Here is a 25,770-nt window from a genome sequence, read left to right on the forward strand (position 1 = left end):
ACACAGTTTATCACATTCCCTGTCACCCTAACCAAATCCTGCCGTTCTCAGCCTGACTTTGTGCCTTAAAAAACTAGGAACTGATCTTCTCAGGAATGCTCGGGAGAGATATGGGGAATAAAAAGTCAGTCATGGGAACTGAAGAATACTGTGTTCCCCTATAGACGATGTCATTCAGCAGTGAGGAGCCGTTAGGTCACTGCAATGCCAGCCATCTTCCCCACCCTTCCAGCAGAGCTTGCTGTCTGTGCAGCAGAGGGGATGGAGCAGGATGGAGGTCTACCTATATGCTTCCAGTGCATAGCATACTTGTGCTAACAGCACATTGCGCAGGACAGGCAGCCAGTGCAGGGGCCAGCAGTACTTTTATTCCCACATGCCAAAGGTTTCAGCTCTTGCCTGTTAGCACTCTAAGGAGTTTTGCCTGGTAAGTATGGGCAAAAAGGGAGCTTGCTTGTAAATTTGTATATTTTCAACAGCAAAGACATCTCCCTGAGTTTCTGACAGAGAGCTAGTTCATTCAAGGCTCATGCCTCCGGTGTTCAGTGTTTGCAGTTTGTCTGTTCTGCCTGATTTCTTTTTAGTTAAAAAAACTTTGATTCAGCACTGCTTTTTCTTCTTCCCTTTGCCCTCCCATCTCTGGAGTCTCAGTACATTCATCATATAGGATGTGAGCCCAGTTAATGATGAAGTTTCCTAAGTTCACAGTACCGTATGCCAAGAGCAGACATTTACAAACAAACATCTTGGAAGAGTGGGTCACCCATATTAATGGCATCCTTTCAAGGCTTGCCTCTAGCTACTGGCAGTGCACACACTTCAGAAACAATTAGATTTCCTGTCTTTACTCCTGTCTCAGAGTAAAGAGTCTTCATCCTGCATAATGTGCAGCTTTTCATTGAAATCCCCACCTTGGTAAATCACGCCTTACGGGGTAACCAGGTCTTTGTTCTTTATACAGATACTGTATACAGCCCAAATACCTTCAAGCTGAAGGTGTATAACAGAGCTTCCCACTCTTGGGAGCACCTCCTGCCCTCCCTTCTGCTTTTTACCTGTGAGCAGCCACTGTTTCCCACGGCTCCAGCCCTGCCTGATTGCACTTCAGCATCCCAGTGCACAGTCATGGTGAGCTGATAACCTTGAACCCTTTCCTGACCGTCAGCAATTGCTCCTTGCATTGTTTTGCCATATCAAGTAGCTGGTTGGCCATCCAGCAGCTGATGTTAACTGCACCACAAATAAAAGGAACAAAATAATACCTGGATTAATAATTAATACCTCTGTCTCTAGTTGAAATGCTGGAGTCGTGGTTTAACTCTAGCCAGCAACAAAGGACCACACAGCCGCTTGCTTACTCCCCTCACAGTGGGATGGGGGAGAGATCAGAGCAGTAAAAGTGAGAAAACTCATGGGTTGAGATAAAAACAGTTTAACAGGTAAAGCAAAAGCCACGCACACAAGCAAAGCAAAACAAGGAATTCATTCACCACTTCCCATGGGCAGGCAGGTGTTCAGCCATCTCCAGGAAAGCAGGGCTCCGTCACGCCTAACGCTGACTTGGGAAGACAAACGCCATCACTCCGAATGTCCCCCCCTTCCTCCTCTTTCCCCCACCTTTACATGCTGAGCATGATGTCATATGGTCTGGAATACCCCTTGGGTCAGTTGGGGTCAGCTGTCCCAGCTGTGTCCCCTCCCAACCCCTTGTGCCCCCCCAGCCTCCTCGCTGGTGGGGTGGCATGAGAAGCAGAAAAGCCCTTGACGCTGTGTCAGCACTGCTCAGCAGGGACGAAAACGTCCCTCTGTTATCAACACTGTTTCCAGCACAAATCCAAAACAGAGCCCCATACTAGCTACTGTGAAGAAAATTAACTCTATCCCTGCCAAAATCAGCACAGCAGGTTATACAAAATGGATGTTAGGAATCCAGGATTCCTCTCTGCAACGAGTTAAGAACATGAAGGTCTCTTGTGGTCAGGGAAGCTCTGACTTCTTGCTATGAAACCATTTAGCAGTATTTCTTAATGGAACCAATCTCCTTACCCCTCCTTAGCTTTACCAGTTATGCTATGATGTAGAATCGTTCAGAATGGGATCTCATTTTCCCTGATTTATGTTTGCTGCACAAGTGCTTATTGCAGCAGGAATGTATGCGTAGCAAGAAGTATGGTCCTGTTTCAGGCATTTTAATTTGAGGCCACAGAGAGTCTAAAATCAGGGTAATTGATTTCTTTATGCTAGATTTTCTCTATTCAGTCTGGCATTAACAAGGTTGGCTTGGCGTTAGTGAATATACTCTGGATTTTTTTATAATTTATTTTTTACCTATCTACTAAGAACCACTTTTCGGAACAGAAGACAAAAACCAAGTTTATGTAGACAAGCTATCATACAAAAAGGGTAGGGTGAAGGGAAAAAAATTGTCTTTGACAAATTAATTGATATGTACTAACTAATTATTAATAAAATGTACTTTAATGAGAGCTTAGACATTCTCTGTCTGGAAGTGTCACTTAAAGAAATGTAAATTTCAGTTAAATAAACCTTTTATGAACAATTAGCAATGAAATTTTCTGTTTGCCTGAGCAGAATAATGTGTGCCTGTAATATTCATGTGATTAGTCCAAGCATGGGCCATGGTTTAGATAACTACTGATATTCCTCTTACTACTATCAATTCAGATGTTACCGTAACTGTTTAGTATATTGGGACTTTGAATCTAAAAACTGGTATGACTGTAAAGCCTTTGAAAGGAGAGAGAACAAATAAGAAAGTGCGGCACATGAATTCAAAGATATGGTGTCGTGGTTTAACCCCAGCCAGCAACTAAGCACCACGCAGCCACTCACTCACTCCCCCCCCCATCCAGTGGGACGGGGGAGAAAATCGGGAAAAGAAGTAAAACTCGCTGGTTGAGATAAGAACAGTTTAATAGAACAGAAAAGAAGAAACTAATAATGATAATGATAACACTAATAAAATGACAACAGCAATAATAAAAGGATTGGAATATACAAGTGATACACAGTGCAATTGCTCACCACCCACCAACTGATCCCCAGTTAGTCCCCGAGCGGCGATCCCCCACCCCCACTCCCCAGTTCCTATACTAGATGGGACGTCCCATGGTATGGAATACCCCTTTGGCCAGTTTGGGTCAGGTGCCCTGGCTGTGTCCTGTGCCAACTTCTTGTGCCCCTCCAGCCTTCTCGCTGGCTGGGCATGAGAAGCTGAAAAGTCCTTGACTTCAGACTAAACATTACTTAGCAACAACTGAAAACATCAGTGGGTTATCAACATTCTTCTCATACTAAATCCAAAACATAGCACTATACCAGCTACTAGGAACACAATTAACTCTATCCCAGCTGAAACCAGGACATATTGTTAGATTATATACGTGACTAAACACAGGGTACTTGAAGTAACATCACTGCTTATCTTTTACTAAGATGAAGTTTTCCCAGCCCTCTCTTCAAAGCAGAATAAGAATTTAAGTTTGTAAAAAATTAATTTTTATCCCTCCCTCCTCTTTAACTTTCTTACATACATAACATGGTATACATATTCCTGTTAACAAATTGTGGTGCTGTTTTATCTCACTAAGAGCTTTGAGGTCATGCTTTCAAATGTGTTTTCGTAGCACACAGGTAGAAATTTACACTCATTTGTTTCACCCATCTGCATCAAGAACAATGGAATTTAAGACTCGCAAAGAAAACTGAAAATGCTGAAGTATGTTCATCTGAATTTGTTAAAAAAACCCTTCTGTACCCTTGAAAAGTATCAGTTTAAATATGCTAGGAGTGTAAAACAGCTAGGAATTTATTCCTTTAATATACTTTTATGTATTTTTCTTGTGATTACGGCCATTTTATTTCATGGAGGTCTGAAATGAAGACTCTTTGCCTGCAAATTCTATGCAGATTTGCTGTAATGATCATCTAGGAAAATCCAGGAATGCATCTAGGAGTACTAGGAGCTATCTCTGCCAGCATGGCTCCATGAGGCCTTATTTCTTTTTACATGGAGCCCATGTGAAAAAATAGAGACACAGGTGTTGTGGTGGAGACAGAGTCTTTGCAGAAAACCTGTGACCTCTGTTTCCATGAACTGAACCAAGTTGTATTTGCTGTTTGTAAGAGGAGTATTTCTACCTCTTGGACTGTCGTGGTTTCAGCCCAGCCGGTCACAAAGGACCACGCGGCTGCTCGCTCACTCCTCCCGCCCCCCTCCGGTGGGATGGGGGGAAGACGGAGGAGAGGAAAAAAAACAAACCTGGAACCTCGAGGGTTGAGATAAAGGCAGTTTACTGGAACAACACAAAGAAATTGCAACAACAACAACGGTACTAATGAAAAAGTATACAAAAAGAGTGATGCACAGTGCAACTGCTCACCACCCGGGACCCGACGCTCTGCCACTTCCCCCACCCAAAAGAAGAGCCCACCCCCCGGCCCGCTCCCCCTTTATATACTGAGCATGATGTCCCATGGTATGGAATAGCTCCTTGGCCAGTTCAGGTCAGCTGCCCTGGCTATGCCCCCCACCTCCCAGGTTCCTGTAAAAAAATTAACTCTATCCCAGCTGAACCCAGGACACAGAGGTCACCCTAAATACTTTCTATTCATGGTTTAATACGGGTGGGGACCACAGCTTTTATAGGCAGCAAACCATCAAACTGTACACTGTTGCTGAGAACTTCTAGCCTGGAAAAGAAATACTCTGGTGATAGAAAATTCACTGAGACTTCCAACTAGTTTACCCCAATTGTTCATTATTGTCTTTTCTCTTAGGCTGAAGTTTTATATGAGCCATTAGATTTTGATACGTAAACTAAATTGAAGAAGTACTTGTCAACTGAATCAAGTACTTATATATTTCCATAAAACATGTATCCTTATTTATTCTCATATTCTTCTCCAGTGCTTTCCTACATTATCAACATTTTTCTTGAACTGGGTGTTTCAGTAGCAGTTACCACAGTAGTAAATACAGAAGCTCCAACAATACACTTCACTGTTTAAACACTGGAAGACTGCATTAACCCTTTTTGCCAGCTGAATATCGGTCATCACCTCTGGTTCATTTCAGGATGTCTCTGCAGATCACGTTCTCTATTGAGCAAGTGTGGTCATATTATTTCCTTCTGACTTTATGCCTTCAATCTTTCCTGTTCTACTGATCAAGACATCATTTTATACCTATTAAAATGGTTTACACTGTTCTAGGGATATTCCATCAGTTTCACTTGTATCTACTGAGCTTATAAAAGTGATGTCAACATAGGCTGATGAGACCTATTTTCTGGATGTTTTTGTTATTTGTTCTACTCTTCCAGTTTTTTATTGTCAGACTGACATGTTCTTTATATGATTCAGATCAGTGTCAGATTGACAAGCCTGGAATTGACTGTGTCATTCTATTTACTTGTTTTAAATTTCATAACAATTTAATCTTTCAAATTTCTAAAGCACATTTGAAGTCAACATAAATTACTTAGAATGTTCTTAAGCATTTTTAAAGCTCCTAAATGGAAATTGTTTGTATCTACTATTTTAAAATGCCTAACATTTATTGTTTTGGCTTAACATAATCTTTGATTAATATCATTATCATCAGAGGAGAGGAATTAATGATCTATATTGCATCAACCACCAACTAGAAAAGTTTAGCAAATACTTCTGCTTATTCTGCATCACTATTGACAGTTCTACCATATTCCTAATAATAGGCTAAAAGTATAGTAAGAAATCTTCCCATCATCAGTTCTTGTTCTACTAGATAATAGAAGCCTCTATTATCAGGCTTCTCCTCATAAAGTTATTCTGACACAGTAATTAAGCCATTACTCAAGAGTTTCAAGATAAGCAATGGAGCTCTTTAAAAGTTTGAGCACACAATCCCAGTATAGAAGCTTTTAATGCTTTTATTCTGCAATCAAGCTCCAGAAGCCATACTTGCCTATGTTCCTCACACTCAGCAGAAACACTGAGGTATTGTTTAGCTTAAACCTCCTTCAGTTCCCTTCTGCACTAAGTGGAATTAGTTATTGTAGCTGAGCTGATTTGCAATAACTCTTCTGGTTTTGAGCCCCCACATTCTCACTTAGGTCTCTTCCTCCACATTGATACTTGGCAGATATTTCAGCCAGAGGAAGATAGCCCTGTTGGAAGCCTGGGCTGAATGAAATACAGCTATAGAAAAGCAAATGGCAAAACAGAGGAAGGAATATGTACATGGAGAAAAGTAGGAAGACTTCTGGGAGTAGCTGGAGGAAAGAGCCAGGCAAATTGCATGGCTCCCCTTTGAGAAACAGGCTGAAAGAAAAAACAAAGGAGACCATGTTGCCCTGGAGTAAAAGAAATAATAACAAAAACAATAATGCTAAAAGAAATAACAGGTGATGAGAAAAGGAAGAACACCTGGTACTTCAGAAAACAACTTCCAGCCTCTGCAGTTCTGCCTAAATCATTTTATATGAACAATGATTATTTAGAATTCCTTATAAGGCTGCTCAAGAAAACAGGACTTTGAGGGTAATTAATGTATTCATCCCAAGTGACAGCACTGGTCAGTTGACAGTACCAATGAACATATGATCAAACTTGGCTTCCTATTTCCTAGCTTCAAATTTCCCTAAAGTAGTGAAACTTTGAAATCCAAATTACAGAGGATACCAGGCTCTTTTAATTTTTACTCAATACAAATGTTACTTTCTAAAAAAACTTGTAAAAGGCTTTTCCCCATGAAGATTTGGGCATAATACCTCTGCACTTCTGCTGCATCTTACTGTAAATCACATAAACATCACTGGGACCAGCAGAGGCAATAGGCAAGCATCAGTCAGCTACAGCCAAACTGCTTGGGGTAAGCTCACTTTGACTCATAAAGATTGTCAAATTAAGTATGCAGGAATTGCCTCTCTTGAACACCTTTGTTCCACAAAGGGAATGCATGAGAATATAAAGGAGAAGACTAGCCCTGGATTTTCCATAGGTGTTATTTAAAGAGCTTTGTTTAAAAACTTCTTTAAGGTCTTCTAAATCAGTTAGGCATCATGCAAGATGAAGTTTCCAGGGGAGGGATGTGCTACGAACCTGTTACTTGGGTTGTGAGGTTAGATGCAGGAGCAGCTCAGGGGATAGACATCAGACTCATTACTAAAACCCATCTATGGATGTGCAGAAGGTACGCTAGCAAAATCCCTCCTCATCCACCAAGTCTTGTGCTTAGGCTGCCCTTGGGCAGCATGGAATCATAGAACCATAGAATGGTTTGGGTTGGAAGGGACCTTAAAGATCATCTAGTTCCAACCCCCCTGCCATGGGCAGGGACACCTTCCGTTAGATCAGGCTGCTCAAAGCCCCATCCAACCTGGCCTTGGTATGAGGAAGGTCTAGCTGATATGCCTGGAAGGAAATTTCCAGAATACCCAGCCCTTATGAGGAATTTCAAGAGGCTTCCTCAACCAGGAGTAAGCAACCCCAAGATTGATTTGATAGATGGAAATCTTGTGTTTGACAATACAGTATAGCACCACCTATGTGCCTAGACTTCTCTCGTCACGCTAAGGCTCCTGCTTGCCTCCCCTTCACCTCCCAAGCTCCGCACAAATAAGAAAACCAGCTCTCTCCATTACCATGCATTTCTAGGCCATAGAAACCTAACTGAAAAACACCTGTGATGGAGGTAGTATTGCAAAGGGCTTGCTCTAATGTAGCTTGCATTACATTTGAGCCTCAGCTCCAAAAATTATCCCTGTGTGCACTAGAAGAACGCTAAGCAAGACTGATGGTCTCAGCTGTCTGGACCAGGTTTTCATCCTCCCCTGTATTAAGAGGTGCTAGTGGATAATAGTGTATGTAAATCAGGTGGTGCCTATTTTAGTGGTGGGATACCACAGCATGGATAGAGCAGACAAATGATGGTGGACTGTGTGCTAGATGTGCAGGAGCTGTGGGTTAGGTGCCATGAAGAATGGTGTCCCAGTCTTGGTTGTGATTGGACACTGGGGACTTGAGGTCAACCTACAAAGCAGGCAAGGATGCACTCTTTCAACTTCGGTGTTATTCCAGGAATAGCATTCAGGAGCCTACTGAGAGGGAGCAATTAGTGCCAGACTGCAGAGAAACCCATAGGGCACCTTCTAGTGTTGTCATAGCCATACTGCACAGCAATTTCATTGCAAAAATCTGCCCAAGTCACATTCCTCCTTCTCTACCCAACCTTTATGCATCTGTATTGCTAGAACTTTATCAGAAATTTATGACTGAGTGAAAAATATACAAAATTTCCAATATTCAGTCTTTGTCTTCTGTCAGGCTGAGGAAGAAATTAAATGTTCCCTGCTTCATCATTTATTCTGTATAGCTTAATCATGAATACAGAAGGCTTCTTCATCTCTATACAATTGTAATAGGAAATTATACAGCTTCTATCTTTCTGTACACAGTCTAATGGCACTTAAAATGCCTCATTATAATGATGCAGAAAAGCACCAAGTTTTCCTAGATTGTTATATTTGTCTACTTATATTTCCTTATTCTTAGAGACAAAGGATAAATGGAAAATTCTGTTTCAAGCCTATATAGATCATCTGTAATGACTTATGAAAGCAAATTCAAGTTATTAACCTCCAGTGCACCACAAATGTTTCTGCAAACAGTAAGAGTAAACCGTAAATAATGTTCTTGTTTTCCTTTTCTTGGTATACAACTGCTGGTGTTAGTATTATTTGAAATTCCTTATGAGAACGGTTGAATCCCTCCTATTATTAAGATTAGGCTTGTAGACATTTGAAATCAATATTCATAAGAACTGACATTAAATAGAGGAAAAAAAATGTGACTCCAGGAATGCTTGTCAACATGGCAGTTTTTAAGATTCTGGTAGACATTTTTTTCTTTATTATAGCATCCCCTGCCCCATGCATATAAAAAATCCCAAAATATTTTACCAACTGGCTTGTGCTGTATGACATGAACAGATGAAAAGTTAAACAGAAAGTTAAGTACACATGATGCACTTTTTTTCTGGCTTCTCCAAGTTAAATTCTTCATTAATTTATAGTCTGGAGGAGATTCTTGCCATGAGTATGTAGGATAATGAAGAATTTGCATTAGTGTGTGCTCATATTAAATCTGACTTTCTATATTTGTTTTTAAATAAGCAAGTGAAGTCACTGCTCAGATTTATGAAGAACCAAGCAAGTGAGTTTGCCCTACTGTTGGTGATAAAACTGTAGTTACTATCTTCAAACCAGATGGTTGTGTGTTAGTAGAGTTTGACTGTCAGATGCTGTAAAAGCTAGAATTTTTTTTGTTTATTTCCAACATCCTACTATACCATTCCTGCTACTACTTTAGTTTAATGCTGGGATAGTTTCCTTGCTCAGTTTGGCTTGTGCAGTGCAAAAGAAATAAAATCAACCTTCAGGTCTAAGACAGGGTTTCTGGCTCTCCTTTTTGCACATTGGTCCTCAGAGAAGAGGTACAGTGTGAGCCAGAACAGCCTCTGCCCCAACCTCGCGTGGGGGGGTGTGGGAACTGATGGGCCCTTCCCACACAGGCTGAACACAGCCAAGGTCCTGGAGCCTGTCATGGACCAAACACAGAGCTGGGGAGGTGAGCAATAAATTACTGCCCAGTGTGTTTTGGGGACAGAAAACAAATGTGTCTGGAGAGAGAAGGTGTGCTTTGGTGCCTGGAAGCAGCCCCGGCAGCAAGGCTGATTATAAATGCACTGCTAGGAACCTGGAGGGTTAGTGCAGAAGCCGGTGTGCACAGCTTCAGTCCCAGGGCTGTCTCTTAGTTTAAGAGCTGGAAAAATCTACGTCGTTTGTTTAAAATACTGCAAGTTAGATGTTCTAGAAAATCCACCAGTATTTCAGTCAACTGCTGTTATTATATGTTTACGCATTTGAAGCATAGCTTTTCCCTGCTAGTGGCAATCAATTAGTGCTTTTGAGAAAGCTATTGCCTAGACTAAATGTTACACTTCCCACCTTCAAATATTATTCCCAAGGAAAGACATATGCAGATGCTTTCCTTTGGGTGCAGAGTGCTGCTAGTAAATTGAAAATTTGCGATTTGTCAAGTCTGATGAGGATGTAAGGACGTACTAACTGAAATCCTACATAAACAGGATGAAATAGGTACTTTTAAGATAAGGACTAAGCATAAATCATCACTGTATGAGTCTATACAGAGGCTGAAATGCCATTCTGAACAGAGATACTTTCCCAAATTGGAGTCTACAGTGAATGTTTTAACTTCAAATATATATTTAAGTGAAAAATGGTAGATGTGAGTTTTTTCTAACCTAAGGCCTTGTGCTACAGTTTCCATAGTTTCCCAGCTTTCCTTAAATATCAGTGGTAGGTTGCTCACTAAGAGCGTAGTTTGAAGCTGATTTTGCAGTTCTTGGGGTAGATTTGGAAACTGCTGGACAAAAATTCATGACCTGTCTCAGGGAAACAGAATAAACAATCACAATTGATCCTTTGGTGGCTTTAAAATCTGACTATTTAATTACTTTAAGAATAGCCTAATACATATTAATTAATAATATTTGCTTAGCTGCAGTGCAGTACCTTGTTTAGCCACTTATTTTTATTCCATCCAAGTATTCCTTCTTGTTCAACTTAAATAAAAACCTACTGCAGCTAAGCTGTACAAGTGACTGTCTATACAACTAGCAGAGGAATAATTATAGGGGAACAATGAGATTTAAAACTGCTGAGAATTTCAAAGAATAAAATGTTAACACAAATGCATAAAGACTTCATAAAAGCAGTGTATACACACCACATCCAGATGTGAATGCATAATGAGTGCTAGAGGGTGATACTGAAATACAGCCAAAGGTCAGGAAAGAAAATAAACAAAGAAAACCTATGCCTAAAGTTTAGGAAATTTCTGTAATTTACATTTCAAAGTGTCTCATGCCAATGATGAAGCTGTATTTTAAATTTATAGATTATCAACTTGTGCGTGGGCTTTGGCACTATTGAGTTCATCTCCTGTTTGTCACCGGGATATTGCGTGGAACCAGTATTTGTCAGGAAGCTGGTGTGCCACATCTCAACAGGGTAAGAAACTTTGCTTCAGTCTCAACTACTGTGGCACTGAAATGATATATTCTTCTGGGCTGTTGTTCAGACTGAAACAAAACCTAGTGTGTGAGTCTAACACTGAGTGCACAAAAGGGAAAAGTGAATTTCTCAGCAAGCCACCAAATCTCTGTGAGGCAAATTAAAAGTCAAGAAAGACTGACAATCAAAACTTAACAAAAGAAAATGCAAAACTTGAATGGGAGAAACACTTCCTAAAGTTTCTGTGGAATATTAATCATAATTCTTTTGTCTTCTTCCCTCTTCTATCAGTTACAAAATCAGATTAGGAAACCGAATTAAACAGCAATAAAATATGCAACAACCCTACTGCAGTACTCCTTTCCAGATACCAGAATAAAATTTAATCAGCATCAGTTTCCATGCCTATTTCTCTGACCTGTTTAATACATTGATGTCAGTGATGGCTAGAATGTGTAGGCCACTCCAGAAAGAGAAGAAAGAAATATTTTATGTATTCACATCACTTGGCAAATTGTTTACCTGCACTGAGAACCTGAATAAAAACATCTTGATTCAATATTAATCTGATTGTCATTTTCTCCCTCACAGGGAACACGTTACATTTTTCATGAGTTTATCTCAGGTTGCCAAGGTGACATTTAATTTTTCACCTCACCATCCCCGGACTGATTACATTTCTGCCTGATAATGCAGTCTTGATTCCTCCACAGTTCTGTTCCTTTTGGAACAGTCCTCTTTTCCCCTTTGGTACTACTGGCTGCTGTGTTTCCACAGAGTCAGGAAGGCAAAAAGTATTTTGTGGGAAGGGTATGAAAGTCCACTAAAATCTGCCCCACCTCCTTACTTTTGTTTTCCCATCCATGAATGGGTTTTTACTGGGGCAGCCTCTGGGAAAGGGAGGTCAACAGCAGCTCCTCTCCTTGCTAGAGTTTCTTTTTTATCCTTGCAGGTCTCGACTGTCACCTGCAGAGCACTAGTGCCTGGCATTCCTCCTGCAAGCATAATGTGGGATTTTTTTTAATTAATATGCCTATTCTTCTCAACAATTTCTCACTCTTTGATAGCCAATATAGAAACGTGTCTTCATATTTTGGGGAAAACTGACTCAGCAGCGGCAAAACTGGAGTAACTTAAATTGCTCTCCTGTTTTGGAAGCTCTGCTCGTAATTCTGAATCTCATTCACCATCGTGCATCTCCCAGGCACTGTCCAGTCTCTGCTTATCACGAAGAGTCAGGTTTCCCTGATGAAAGGAATGGTTTTTTTATTTCTGTATAGAACTCTCAAAAAGATTCTAGAAATCTTTGTATAGCTCCTAAAGAGGCTATTAATACCACTGTAAATTTACTGCTTTCAAACAGATTCAAGAAGGGAATAACATGCTTTTGAGCACTTGACAAAATTTTAACCTTAATGTATACTTATAACACAGCTGGGAAATTTTTCAGCTACCTCCTCACAGACAGAAATTTTCAGGGTCAAGTTTGTTTTCTTGTTTGATTGTAGGATCAATCATGGGGTACTACAGACATTTTCAACTTCTTGTAACAGGATAAACAGCATTCAAGGAACAAAATGTTGTACCTTGTTAAGAAGAGAAGTATCATGGAGTGTTTATTCTTTCTTCAAAATAGCTGCAATAAGTGCAAATAGCACAAGTAACACTTGAGCCCTTTAATGCAAAAGCCTAGTTTATATTTTAATTTTAGTATCCAATTGTCTACAAAGGCAGCTATTAACTTAGGTATATGTTGGATTGTGCACCATTTTGTGCTTAGCTTAGCTTTGTTACTTATTCACATTAACAAGCACTTTATTTAGACTAGCAGAAGAAGAGTGACCACTGAATCACTGAAAATTATGTTTTTTTCATATAGTTATGATCCTAAGTGACCTCTTCCCATTAAAATTAACCTGGGTTCAAGATTCTATGTAGTGGAATCAAGCACTAATAATGGTGATGCTGAATACTGTAATTGATAACAAAGTCTTTTACAAGTGGGAGGTTATTATAGTATTTTCTAACTAAGGTGTTGCTTGCTGGCTGGCTTTGGAGATTATATTTTAACTTTTATTCATGTCTCTGCAAATATATGAATTTGGGAAGGTGGGAGGCAGTAAAAGAGGAAATTATGTGTTCTGCTGTAAAATCTATTATCCTGTGTCCATCATACTGTATACAGAAGGATTTCTCCCTAAGACCATATTATTCAAGCTTTATTAAATGATGAGAAAGAATATCTAATAGTCTCAGAGTGTGCATCCAAAAACCTTTTTGAGGGTATTAGATTAATATTGACTACTAATTCTCTTATTTCTGGGATTCTGTTCCTTGGTAAATAGCATAATCATGTGATTCATCCTAGTATGATTTCACCAACAATTGCAACTTGTACATACCTTACTTCAGATGATCTCTATCTGTGGACTATCAAAGTATTTAAAAATTTGAGGCGATACAACTTCACTCCTTTGGCTTATTAACAGACATACTTCCTGCCCAAATGTTCATCTCTTTCATTTTATAGAGCTGCTCTGCTAGGAACAAACTGATTCAGGAACATCTTCATGAACCAAAGCAGCAAAAGAGTAGAAGTTGAACTATTCATATTTAGCCCACTGTATTCAGAAAAATCTTTGTGAATTTTGAAAACTTCACAGATTTCAGTTCTCATGTTTATTCATTTGAAAATTTTCAGTGAAAATCCATTATCCACTAGTCCCTGGTTTTAAAATTGCAACTATACTTTTTTGAGAGGAAAAACAATAGTGTGGGACCTAGCAGATGTTGCTGAATGAAAAATGAATAGTTGAAGCAAATGGTACACAAACAGCCCAAACCACAAACTGTTCAAACACATTGGCAAGTAGCTGCTAATAACAAAGACATTTGCAAAATACTATTTGAAATTGCCATTTAATTTGATGTCCTGATAGTAGCACAAACTAAGAAGAATAAGGGAAGCAAATAGATTACATGAATTTAAACTCATTATGGCTTGGTGAAGAGCGTTCCTTCTGAAAACGCATTGGCTAAATGCTAAGACACACAATAGCATTGTACTCATTTTATTACGCATTTGTTCATTAAAGTTGTCAGTTTACAGCCATGGGAAATGCAGAAGTTCTAATGGCAGAAGTGGCACAAAATGGGAATGTGCACATGGCTGTATCCATGGCTTTTCATCCTGGCTTCACAGAGACAGTTTCTCAGGCTAGGAAGATTGCCAACCCCCTTCTTATTTGGTTTTTCTGTGGCAATAAGTAGCTGCAGACTATAGTGTACTCTCACTTTTTTTGTTAAAAACTGGGATCACTAGTTCAGCTTTACATAACCCACCAAGGAGAAACCCTAAGTCATGGGGAAACCTCATGTGGACTTGCAGAACTAAGCTAGAGCCGAAACATTTCTGAGACACCAGATCCATTGAGTTCACTCTATATACACTGGCATGAAATTAACCTTTACCCTATGGAGTTCAAAATCACCTATTTCAACAAAGATCTGAGGCAAAAATATACATCAGGTAAAGTGAGATTTTTTTTTTTTTTTTATGTTACACACAGCTAAAACTTTAGTGTGATATCATCCATTAGATACGGAAAACAAGACACACTGTAAATCTGTTTTTGTGAAAGTTGTCCTCTCTCTTTACCACACAGCTTATGTTTTGTTGCGTGGGATGTATAATCACATGTTCAAATAGTGGTTTTCAGGATCCTGTCTGCTATCTCAGATACAGAACAATCTTCTCCGCTGTGAGACTTTGGTGCTTTTAGGAAAGGATGGTGGAAAAGGGATTCTGCAGTCACAACTCGAGTTTTGAGTTTTAGCTGTTCATTTTTTTTATTCAGGTCAGACAGGAGCTTTTAACAACAGAAAATGTTCTTGGGCGCTTTCTCATCCATAATTCGGAGATGCTGTAGAGGTTTGAAATTTTTGAACAAAGATTTTAAGAAGAAAACAGAGAGCCTTTGATAAGGAAGTAACCCATAATGTGCTTGCTAGAAGATGAACAAAGCAAAGTTGTTTATTTTTGAGGAGAAACAGTACTTCTTGGCCAACATTACATTTCTACTCTTTCATTCTTGTGAAGAGCAGAAAGAAAAATATTGTTCTAAGAGTGTCTTCTTTTCTATTGTCTAAATGAGACAAATCTGTTTTCCTAGAGAAGTTCAGAAGAACAAATTAAAGTTAGTAAACTCAATAGCTAGAGGTGGCATATTTAAGTTCTCTGGGAGTGTAATTTTTCAATAGTCCACACTTTAAGGGAAACTGTGGCAATGAGTAAGTTTTCAGGATATGTCTAGGACTGTTAAGCCATACTTCCATCAAATTTATGAACAAGTACAAGGTTTGTACTTCCTTGTGGTCCATCTAATATATTTTTAGCAAAATCTTGGCTAGAACAAAAACATTAACTTGAACCACAGGGCAATATGGAAGTAAAAGCTGCAAAAAATTATAGAAAACAAGGTTTGTGTGTTTCAACTTTGATGTGGGCTGAATTTGCTTTTTTGTTTTTCTTCATATATGGCTTAGGGATGCTATTGTATATTATCTAACATTTTATTAGGCTAAAGTCCATATTCAGGTGGAGCTTATTTGTCTTGTCTCTGCATTGCAATTCACTGGAGCAATGCCTGCTCTTGGGGGAGGTAGAGGAAAACCATGTGCTAATAATTTAAACCCAGAATTAGGGCTGCGGTGTTACTATGCCTGAAAGAAAAATCATGTTCAAGTGGCAGATGCTTATGACTCTACTATGACAACAGTTCTTGCTTCTTCGTAGCTCTATATTTTATACAAGATTAAATATCCAGAAGAGTCTAAAGCTATATGGGTCGGCTCACCAGCTGCTTGTTCCATTAATTTTACAGCAGGATCTGGATGTGTTCTGCTTCCCCACCACACAAACACAATTCGTGCTATCCCACGTTTGCTCTGGAGCCTGGACATGGCCTATTGCCTATGAGACCTGGGACCTCTTCCAAATGCATTTAAATCATTGGGGAGACTTCTACTCACTCGCGTAATTTCTGGATTAGTCCTGCAGGCTTCTAACCATACTACAATATGCTGAAACCCATGTCTGAAATGCAAAGGATGGGGTTTAAACTCCTGAGTAACTCTGATTCCTTCAGCAATGCCTCTTAGTCATGTAACACAAGTTTTAAACATTTTACACTTGTTTGTTTCTTCCTAACAGAATCTCTGTGCATATACATTCATATACATTCAAATCAGAACATTAATCTTTTCCTCCTAAAAAGATGCCTAACTGGGTCTTCATATTGTATATGCAGCACTTGCAACTTGCCTTGTCTCACAAGTCGCCCTCTGCTCATCTTGCTGCTCTCTCATTTCAACAGTGCCTTGTGAGGAATTCTGCAGGGCTGGACTGTACAGCTCTGCTCCTACTTAAACTTCCTTCTAAAGGAAAACAATACACTGCTGTCTGCAATGCATAATGCTCCAGATGTTCAATATATTTTGCTGTTTAATCTGAATTTGATCTGCTACCCATGCACCTTAGCCAGCAAGCAGCCTGTATGTACACTGGAGAATATTAATTTCACACATTCTGCTTCTACTCTGGATCTGAAGCCCTGATATCACGAGAACACTGATTTAGATGTTCCCAACCAAATCCTAGCCTACTACAGTTACTTTTAACTATTCCTAGGCAAAATGAAGGGCAAGGTTCAGCTAAATTTATGTTGACTAATCCCCACTGAAAACTATAGGACTATTAGTCCTAAATTATGCATACACAAATGGTGGGATGAAGGAGTTCTTCCAAATCCATTTGTATTCCCTTCAGATTTTGGACTCCCTGGCCAGTCCTGTCCTTACATTTCTGTGGGCTGCCATGCTGCCTGGGAACATCCCTGTGTTACAGCCCTGCAATGCATCACCTTGCCCTGGCTCTCCTTGGATTTACCGACCCTCTTCACATTCTCCATGCAATCATTCCCTGGCTAAATTTGGGGCTATTAGGACTCTTTGTTGCTGTGGCCCATTATCTGCTAATGAAGGAATCCGAGCAGTTGAAATATCTTAATTATTATGAATCAAGATCCTGGAATTTGGTCCCCAAAAAGCAGCCATTAAAACATTTCTAGCAGTTAACTTTTCAATCTACATTTAATATTTTTAGGTAGCAAAAATTATTTTCTGGCTACAGTATGTGTGAATTATGGTGTTTTTTCAACCAAAGGGGATTAATCTTAGCTTATTTTAACCTGCAGTGCTTGAAACAACAATAATTAAAAATTTGTTGATATGTGAATACATTTTTCAAAGTAGGTCATTGTTTAGAAACAGCAAATCATTTTCTTGAGTTTAAAAGAAAATCCTCTGGGTGTAAAGTAAATTAAAAAGAGCAGGGAAGTACCTACTGGGTCCGTTGCAGATTTCTACAAATGTTTTGGAGGAATGTGACTGCCCTACCCTCCTCTTGCAGCCCTTGTCCTCTGCCCCCCTCACATTAGGCTTTAGCTGCTCACAGTGATGTGGGTGCTGCTCAACAGCTGCTTTTCAGTTTTCTTCCCCATGCACATTCTCTTGACTGTCAGTACAGATCACGTACTTACAATGCATAATAATTTAGAGATGGAAAGATTGTTTGGGAGCCTTTGACCTGTATCAGACTGGTAGTCCAGAAAAGGAAAGTTAGAAACCCCTGGTGTACCAATACCAGCCCTAGTCTGCCTTTATGTAAAACCTAGAAAAGAAAACGTCTGAAGGGACATTACTGGAGGTCATGAGGTCCAAGTTGCTCAGGAGCACAGGGCATGAATTCCAGCCCCCTACAGCTCCCAGGATGCTCATTTCCATCAGCTTTCAACTTGAATCTGAACTGATATGTGAGCTAGCAGCTTTCTGGTGTGCCAGTGAAGCTTCTTCACCCCGACTACCAGGACTAATTCAAGCTTAGTATTTCAGAAGCAAATTTGCCTGTCTTACAAGCACATTGTGATGCCTTCGCCTTATCGATTGTTTTCAGCTATGGAGATGAGAAAGACTGAATCTTTTTAACAAATCTTCTTGAAAAATTCATCCACTATACATGTTCCTGTCCCTAAATATCTCAAATAGCTCTGTGTCCCAGTTCTGTATGTAATCATCATCATCACCACCTTCAACACCCTGCAATAGTGAAGAACTCATTGAATTGAATACTCTGTGTTTTTTAACTGTCTGCAACATGGACATCATTTCTTTGTGTGCTATTTTCCTTCCCAGAAAGCAGATTCCTGCATTATTTAGAGAGACTTCATCCTACAGTCCTACTTCAGCATGTCATCCTGGGACACCAAAACATGTTTCTTGATTCCTAAAGGTTGTCTAACCCGTATAAAAACTATAATAATAAATATGGTGACAAAGCTTATTTCTCTAAGATACTTGCAGTTGTATGATTTATTTTTTAAACTTCAGCATCTGTCATTTTTTATGTGAAATAAACTATTTTCTATCAAAATTTTATTGGAAAAACATAGACAGCTCAACCTTGTATTCTGTCTGGCATTTTTCTTCTTACTTTCTTCTTTTGTCTTCCCCCCCTTATCCGATGCTGTCTGCCCCTCCTTGTTATAAATTTGTCTGAACTGATCTGATTTTTAACAGCACAGATTGCAATGCCATATAAAAATTACTCAAGAGTAACAAGCCCATTTAACATCTCTATTTTTGCTATTCTGCTTAAGAGCTTCATGCAGTGTTCTTGCACAACCAAACCTGAAAAAACTGATCCCCTTTTCATAGTGCATATTGGGGTTCCAACAGCAATACTGGAGCCATAAAATGCAACAAATACCATCTAAGGACTTGTGGTGTATACATAAGATCGCTTCTCATTTCCCCCCTTCACCATGTTTAGACATGTTTATATCAACTCACAGAATTTGCATTACGTTTCCAATATAATGTTAAGTTTCAACTTAAGTGCAGTTCTTATGCTTCTGAAATGAACGTTTCACTTACTTAAAACTATATTTATGAAAAATTGTCTTTGTTTCTTCCTCTTTGCCTTATGGGTAGTAAGAGATATAATGGAAGAGTTATAAAATATGGTACTAGATCTTAAAAGGAGAAAAAGATGGGGAAGCCTTCCTACTGACTGGATTTTTCTAGAAGGGTAAAAAACCAAATTTAATACTGCAGAACATTTTTAGAGGTAAGGGAAGTGTTTTCTCTTAAAAAATTATTTCTCAAAAGTTCCAAGAAAGTAGTACTTTTGTGACTTAATCACAAAAAATTGATAAATTTTTATCTCTCAATCTCAAAATAATTTTCATTATGCTGTTTTGAGCGGCCTGCCATTTTCTGAAAAGATTTAGAAAGCCTATAAGGTCATTCATGATCATTGACAACTGAGAACCAATTGCAAGCAATCAAGTTACTCATCATATAAAAAGGATAATTATTACAAATAACAAAATTATTTGTGATTTCTGATGGCCATTTTAAAATTGTCCTTCTCAGAAGGGTTGCTATTTTAATCTAGAGTAACTTGAATATTTCAGTAATAACACAGTAATTCTGATAAGCTAAGGCTAGCCAAAATCAAGTCAAAATGTTTTGGTATGATTTCATGAGTCAATATTGTCAGTAATGAGAAATAGGAAATGACCTGATAATCTTTCAAACCTGGGTCAAAGACCAATGGTAGATTTAGGAAAAATTAAAGATCTGTTTTGTCAGTAGTGACTAAAGAAATATATTCTCAAAAATGATGCTCTCCTGCTCAAAAGACAATATTGTAGGAAATAACTTAATCAGTAACTTATATTGTTGCCAAAAGGAATATATGCAAGCAATTGTGACAGCACTAATTTACATTAATATTTCAGGTCCATTATATAGTTCTACCATATGAGAAGACTGCAAGTAATTGTCTTCACTAGTGGTATTAAAAAAATAAAATCCCTTCAACACAAAAAATGAATCATTCATATCCAGGTTTTATTTTTTAGAACAAAAATTGAATTAACTAGCTGTCAAGGGGTTATGAAGTATTAACTATGAGAAAGTTAAGCATTGCCTAAGTCATTTCAGGACCAGAGTCAACCTCTTATTATACTGTGTTTGTCTGTTAAGAGTCCTCACCAGTAAAACAAAGTCTTTTTTATAAAAAAAAAAAATACATGTCAGGATATGTCAATATTTAAACAACCTCTTAGAAAACCAAAAGCCACTAAAGATAAACTTTCAGATTTCAGTGAGTAACTTATCATGGCTATTTTGAAACAGCTTAATTTGAAAAGAACTTGCAGTGTTCATATATTGTGGGAGGACGCAAGCACGCGGGCACTGGGGAACGGCAGACATTCAAGCTTTGACAGCTGTGCTTGAAACCCCCATTGCTTAACCCTACCTGCAGCACAGGTCTGTTTAATCCCCTCTGAGGAAATGTGTTTTATTTGCTTCAGTCCTGTTTTTCTTATCACGTGCTTTAGAGAATTGTTTTTACTGTCAGGTGGAAGCTATCATCCTTTTCCTGTTGTTTACATGATTGTTTTGCTGGTTCCTTTCTTTTTTTCTTCTGAGAATATCACTGGTGACATTTGTGAGAACAACATCTATCAGAAAACTGAAAAAAACCCAACAAACACAGCAAAATTCTGTATTCCAGCACAGAACTAGTGGGTTCACATCCTCTGTTGATGCTGTCTCTATCACAGACTCTGTCTTGACTAAGCTGTTAGTACTATTATCTCAGAGAGAACGCAGGCTTCTTCAAACACTGCTGCGCTGTCCCACGCAAAGGGCAAGCAAGCTGTGTCTCCTTTCTTTTGATACAGCTGCAGCATTATGGGCAGAGCAAGACCTTTCTTGTACAATGCTTGAGTAAGCAGACTCTGTGTGGACATTGCTGCAAGAGAATAAATAACAGTATTACAAACCTCCCTCTGCTGTTATATCAGTTTGTAGAGTTGAAAGAGAGACAAGGTTTATTTTGAGGGGGGTTCTGCAGTGGAACAGATGCGATGCAGACCAGTCGGAACTGACTTTCCCCTGCCGCTCTTCAAGCACTTCCATAGCCTGGCCCAGGAACTGGTTATGGCTCTCATCAACAGGGTGGGGAGAGGCAGTGACTCTCCAGGCAGTGGCTTTCCTTGGGGTCCTGAGACTGGAAACTAGACTAAACCGGGGTAAAAGTAGCAAATAATGACACTGATAAAGGAGCCATGCGAACCCACCACATCCCTGTCCTGGTTCACTGTACTCTCCGCTTGATGCGTCAGTTTTTAATGCCTAGTAAAGAGGTATGGGTTGGGAAGCTGTAACCACTAGAGAGCAGCTGGCCATTAGGCCACTCTCTTCCTCCCTGACGCGGCACAGCTATCGGATCTGGAGGGACTGGGAATCTTTGGCTGCACCTGTTTATCTTGTAGTGCGCACCAGGAGTAGAGCGAGGCCGCTGGTGTTGCAAAGGGAAGACCTGCACCGGGCACAGCAGTGGGTTTTGCTGCAGGCCAGCTCCTCTGCAGCCCCTGTGCCCCCATGCCCACGCGTGGCTGTGGTGCTGGCTGCAGTGCTGAGATGCCTCTCTGGTTCGGGTCATTTGAGAACAACTGGCTCGTGTGCTCCAAGGCACTCCGGGGGCCAGCCAGAGTGGGTCATTGAGGAGATTCTCTCCTCCTCAGAAAAAAAAGTGCTAATGAAGACTGCCCATTTCTGTCCAGTTGAGCCACTCCTCCCATGACCTGTTGGTGCAATGTACAGCTCTAGGGGCTGCTGCAAGTCACCGCAGAGTTAGTGCTGAAGCCTGTGGACCAAACCTTTATGTTGCATTACCTTCTTGTCTGAACACATATTAGTCAGTGGTCTCTCCTGAAGAATTTCCTGCTGGTGAGGATGGAGTAAGATGCAATAACTGATTGCAGGTCTTCAGCAGCTGCCAGAAATATTTCCTATCTCTCAGTATCAAAAACAAAGTCTCTCAATAGATTTTTTCTGGGGATGGTGAGCAGTATGAACTATTGTTGAAAAATCCCCCGCAGTTTGGATCTAAGCCTTTACTGCATCAAAATCTTGTCATGTGTTCTACAATTTGGGTAGAAGTTGATGTCCTTATTTCCTCAAGTTATAGCCAGTGAGCAGGTGGTATACCAGGGTCCCTCTGGGGTGGTGAAACATAATGAGTTTATCAGCATGAACCCAGTTCTGGTTTTCATTTCAGAGCTGGTCAAATCATCAGAGAATGGTGGCTTGTAGGCTGCTGGGCAAAGGGTCTCCTCATTATACTGAGAGTCCTGGAAATGCAGTCCTAAGGAGTTTTAACTAAATGTCTCCACATTCTTATGTGCTGTCATTTGAGAGGATCTCTGGTAGTGCTCGTCATGCCCAGAAGTAAATTTTTAACTGGATCATCTGCATAGAGGTCCACTAAAGTTTTCTGAATATACTCAGCATTCTTTTCCCACTCAGTGAGATGAAGAAATGCTGCTTATCTTTTCATTTGCTTAATAATAACAGTTTACGTTTTATGTAGTGTTTTATGTGTTGTATGTGTCATGTAGAATCAGTTAGCAGCAACAAGAAAGCTCAGTTAAAGGGTAGTAACTACTATACTGTTTGCAGATTGCATGCTCATTTATAGCATTCAATACTGAAATCAGACTGGAAATCAGATCTGTTTACTTATGCTTTCTGTTTTAACAGTGTGGGAAGAAACACAATTCTACCAACTAAAGAAAAAAAGGTAGCTTACTGTCATGCTGATCAGCTTGACCACAGTGTATCCTGTGGAGCCAGCACTGAGACAGTCACAAGAAGCCACCTAAGTTTTCTAGAAAAAGAGCATCAGAAAAAGTCTTTTCTGACACATCAGATAGATTTGAATTCCTGAGCACAACAACTGGGTAACAAAGTTGTCAAACACACTCTGTCTTTAATCCAAACTGATTTTTTTGATTACTCATGTGGAAAATTAGCAGAGAGAAAGGGAGCAGTATAATCACCGTAAGCAACTGCATAAGACCTTGCCAAGTTTGCAATCGATAATGTGCCAATTTTCTTTCTAATTGCTTTGCCACAGGTTTGGAAAGCTCTAATGTGCTGGATATATGTTATTTTCAAGGACGAGTTGCATGCATGTCAGGAAGCCAACAGTTTGTTAACTGTGAGACGTGGAGTTGTTCAGCTGCTCCAAATGGGAAGGACAGATGACTTGTTCCTTTTGTGACTGAGTATCCTTTCCTCTCTGAGCACTAGGCTTTCTGCTCCTCCTTAATTACCTATAAATGGTGTGCTGTATTTTACAGTAGGTTTTAAATGGGTTTCAACTGATATTGAGAGACAGTCTTTCTGAGTGGAAGAAACATTAGTTTATAAATCTGTAGAAAGAGGTACGTTATCATGAAAATGCCGATTTTCTCCACTCTTTGGACATCTTGAAAATGAAGGAGATTCCTTGAAGTATGAAGAGCATGCTGGAATGTATTGCACTCTCTTTCTTTCCAACTCTTCACCCTCCCCCCTCTCCCACCTTCTGCAGTGAATTTTTACCTCCTCAAGGTCTGTCATCCCTCCTGTGTGTCTTTTTCAGTCTCCGCCATCTCACTCCTGAATTGGTCATCACCACCAGGTCATCTCTGCTATTTCTCCAACTCTTTTTTTCGGTTCTTTCCACCTTTTCCCCTTGCCTGCATGGGCTCTGACCTCTCCTGCACAAGGTGGCCACCACTGCACTGGGTGCTTCTCTGCAAGTTGCGTGTGGCCAGCATGGGTGTCCTTCCTGTGTGCACCCAGTGCACCGAAAGCCCCACTTGTCCCTCTGAGGGAACTTGCCTGGCTTCTTCATTTTTGGACAGTGCTGCCTTTTCCTGCACCTCTGCACATGCTTGATGCAGATCAGCTCCCCCTTCCTCCTCCTTCTTCTCCTCCTCCCTTTCCACCTCCCCCTTCTCCTCCTCCTCCTCTTCCTCACCACCCTGTCATCTGGCAGTTGCCTTCCCTTAGCCTTTGCAGGGCCTTGCCACAGTTTCAGCCCTGCCTTTTCCACACTGAGTTCTGTACTCTGTTTTACAGGTGCTCATCCTTCAAGCTGACAGCACACTTTCCTCCTTGCCTCCCTCTCATTTCTGCTGTTTTTGTTAATAAATTTTGGTGACACTATTTCCTTTAACTTCCAGATTAAGCCCTAATATCTCTCTAGTTATCAAAAAAAATGCAGAAATGCAATTTTTTGAATCTAACCTTGAAAAATTTGATGGAATTCAGCTATGAAGTGACCTGGGTAGGTTAGATCAAATGGGTCTGGAAACTATTGGAGAGCTTCTATGTGAAGGGAGAGGAGGAAATAACTAACTCATACATCCACAAAACCAATACAGGCAGTGGTCAAAATGAATGAACTCCTCAAATATATTATCCCTGTATCAAATTCTCTTACTGAGGGCTCCAGCCTTGTAAGCTGTGAGGAAAAAGAGTTCTAATTACGTGGCAGTCACTTTCTTAAGGACATGAGGTTTATGTGATGTCTTTTCATCTGCTCGTCCGCTGTTCAACCTCACTTCTGGCCCTGCTGCTCAGCTTCAGTCAAATGCAGCAGGGCAGCTGCAACCTCAGGGATATGAAGCTACTCCAGGTTTCATGGAAGTGGATTGCTGGGTAGAAGAAAGAGATCCTCTCAACAGCAAGAGAGATATATGCTTTTAATGCCCCTGCTGAGGGAAAGGCTGCCGTGCGAACACAGTGCTTATCAGAATTCTCTCCCAAAAGCACAAGAGAGCGTCTGGCTGCAGGAGGCATTTCCGTGAGGGTTCATGCTCTGCGAGAACCAGACAGTCCAGCCAGAGGACACAAGGAATCCAGCTTTCACTTGTCTACCTTTCACAGATTTGCTTACTTACTAATTATAGGACTTCTCAAAGCACATGGTTGTGCAAGCATCAGCTGTGTCCTGTCTTCTATTTTAAAGGTGCGTGCTTGGCAGAGCCCTTGTGTGTGTTTTGCTGATATTTAGAAAGTATTTTTGACTCTGAATATCAAATTCCTCTATTTGCTACTTCTGTGTTTCAGATTAAGGCTGTCATGTAGATGTCATGTTCTTGGAAAAATGGAAAAAGAAAGTGCATTCCTGCTTATTTAATAACTGGACTATCCATCAAAGCTAAAGCAGGCAAAGGTGGTTTAATATTCTTCCCCCTATACAATGGCTTTTTAAAGTAACAAATTTACATGTCTTGTGTGCACTTAGCACTTTTTTCTGTTTTCTGAACATCCTACTGACAAGATTTTACACTTCAATGCTTCAGTCAATCCAGACACCTGTGCCAAAATACTCACAGATAATGACTTGCAGTAACGGGTATTTGTCCCAGAATTGGCATATTTTACAGGCAAATAGGAACTCTTCGGCACAAGAAGAGACTAGCAGTACTAACCCCTTTCCTGCCACCCTGACAGAGAAAATGAAGTGAGATAAAGTGAGTTACTGTGCTGTTCAAAATCAGGACATTTGGGCCTTTTATTACCTCTAGCAATTATTCTGGGTTTTGCACTACAGTAATTCTGTGTGTTTAAGGGTCACAAAGGGGTGGAATCCAGTTGTTTATTTCAGAGGTCCAGCCAAAAGTGAGCCAATTCTTCTGTCACTTTGCTTTTCAGATTGGGCAGTGTATAGGATTACTTAACTTGTAGTTGGTGTGAGAGC

Source organism: Haliaeetus albicilla, chromosome 3 (assembly GCF_947461875.1).
Source record: "Haliaeetus albicilla chromosome 3, bHalAlb1.1, whole genome shotgun sequence".
Taxonomy (NCBI): domain Eukaryota; kingdom Metazoa; phylum Chordata; class Aves; order Accipitriformes; family Accipitridae; genus Haliaeetus; species Haliaeetus albicilla.